The sequence below is a fragment of the Dendrobium catenatum genome, unplaced genomic scaffold (genome assembly GCF_001605985.2).
Source record: "Dendrobium catenatum unplaced genomic scaffold, ASM160598v2 fragScaff_scaffold_552, whole genome shotgun sequence".
In the NCBI taxonomy this organism is placed as follows: Eukaryota; Viridiplantae; Streptophyta; class Magnoliopsida; order Asparagales; family Orchidaceae; genus Dendrobium; species Dendrobium catenatum.
In genome coordinates this window covers 240,846-242,937 of record NW_021319014.1, presented here as the reverse complement: position 1 = coordinate 242,937, position 2,092 = coordinate 240,846, and the positions used below count along the sequence as shown (strand labels likewise).

At 37.1% G+C, this 2,092-nt stretch overlaps 1 protein-coding gene across 1 annotated transcript in view; it reads left to right on the top strand.

Moving 5' to 3' along the window:
* Positions 1 to 2,092, top strand: part of LOC110110766 (phosphoglycerate mutase-like protein 1) — a 23,420-nt gene that overhangs the window by 5,791 nt on the left and 15,537 nt on the right. The window lies entirely within an intron of this gene.

The window sequence follows — 2,092 nt, the reverse complement described above, 5'->3', positions numbered from 1 at the left end:
TTTTAAAAACTCTCTGTTTTATGTGACTTGGCCGAAGAAGCGCATGAAGGGGAGAAGGCTACCTTCACGGCGAGAGAGCTCCTGGCGTAACTTCCTACCCAACAGGAAAGGAAGTCGTGGAAGGAGCGAACTCGGACAACCAAAAAGGGTTGAGGAGGCACGCGAAGGAAGAAAGTTACCTTTGCAAGCGAGCAAGCTCCCTTCGTGGCTTCCGATTCAAAATGCCCTAACTTCCGATCCTACGGGAAGGGAAGTCGTCGAGGGTGCGGAGTCGAACAGCTACCCAGGAGCCGAAGGAACAAACAGAAGGGAGAAAGTAACCTTCACTGCTATCGAACTCCCGTTCTTGCTTCCGCTCAAAATGCCGTAACTTCCGACTATGCAGGAAGAAGCATCGTCGGAGGAGCAACAGAAGACCTGAGAGAGCACACGATGGAAAAGGAAAAAAAAAAATCCGAAGGCATCATCCCTTTCGGCTATTTAATGACGAGCAAAGACGTGCGTGGGTCGTGTGGGATGCAACATCGTCGTATGAAGAGCGGCGCTGAATCATGCGTAGGTGTTGATTTCGCAAGATTTACGCGATTTCGAGATCATGTGAAATAGCATCGACGTGAGAGCATATACACGCCCTCTATTCTTTTTTTGTTTTCTCTGTTTGGATACAGTTACAGGTCAACAGAAAGCAACACTTGGATTTTTGTTCTAATCTTGCTTTGAACTGTACTTTTATATGGAAAGATATAGGTGCTTTAATTCTTTCCTCTTCTTTTTGAATTTTGTTGAGGTATGAGAGTGACAGAGTTCACATACTTAATTGTGCACTTTTGTTATTTGGTTCTTTTGTTAACAAAATGCAAAATGCAGCTTTCAAGGTGACTTGATCAACCGGACCAAAGAGAATATGGTTTTCATTCACCTGTCTTTGGTAAATTCAATTGCCCATTAATCATAAGGGATCCAAACACCCAATATGAAATTGTAAAGTAAAATGCATTTGCATTCTCCCAATTCATTTATACCAAATATAACATTGGAGAATGAGTTTTTTTAATCTTCTTTTAGAGCCACAATACTGTGTTGGTTTATGAAAGTTTTTTCAATGACGCTAAAGCCTTTCATAGCAACCTTTGTCATGCCAACTTGCATATATAACAAACTAAATCAAGTTATAATCATATATAAGTTGAGTTGTTCATAACCATCTTCCGTCTTGGAAATCCTCTTTGTTCTTAGTAAGAACTAATAATCCAAGTAGTCCAATGACTTATACAACATTTGTCTTGCACTGAAACTCTTGTTTGATATCTACGTATTCTCCAAATATATCATGGGATGCTACCTAGACCATCTAACATGTGATCCGAAGTAGTAGATCGACATCATTCATAATGGACAATGGGTGCTTCTATGTAGCAACAAGAGAGTCCAAGCTGTAGTTGGTATTTATGAGGAAACAAGAAATGAGATAGTTGTAGTTGATATAACCACAGAATGTGTGGATATGAGCTCTTTTCTAGGAGTTATGGATGAAATTAATCTTCGCATAACCATGGAAACATTTTGCTATGTTAATCCAGTTTGATGGTCAACGTGACAATTGCAATTGTTGCATAAAATTTATTATACCTCAATTTAAGAAAAAAAGAAAAAATAATATAAAAAGAGAAAAAGAGGGAGACCAAGTCAAAAATTTTTTAAACCTCTTATTATTATTCACGAGATTCTCGATCACATCCTAAACTTTCTTTTAAAATCAAGGAAGATACTAGGAACCATCTTAATTCAATTAAAACCCTCCTTCCAACTCCTAACATTAGGAGAGCCTAGCTACTTAAGCTCAATCCTAAGTCTAGCCTATTGATATATAATATTAATAGTATTAAATATTATGGCACGTTAGATATATTATACACAGTAGATAATTTAGGTGGACTATTATAATGTGTGTGTGTGTGTGTGTGTATATATATATATATATATATAATTTTGCAAATTATATAATACCTCACGAGGATTCATTAATTTAACACCAAATAGTTGGGATAAGGATCTTGATGATGATGGTAACTATATAATTTTAAGAAAGCTT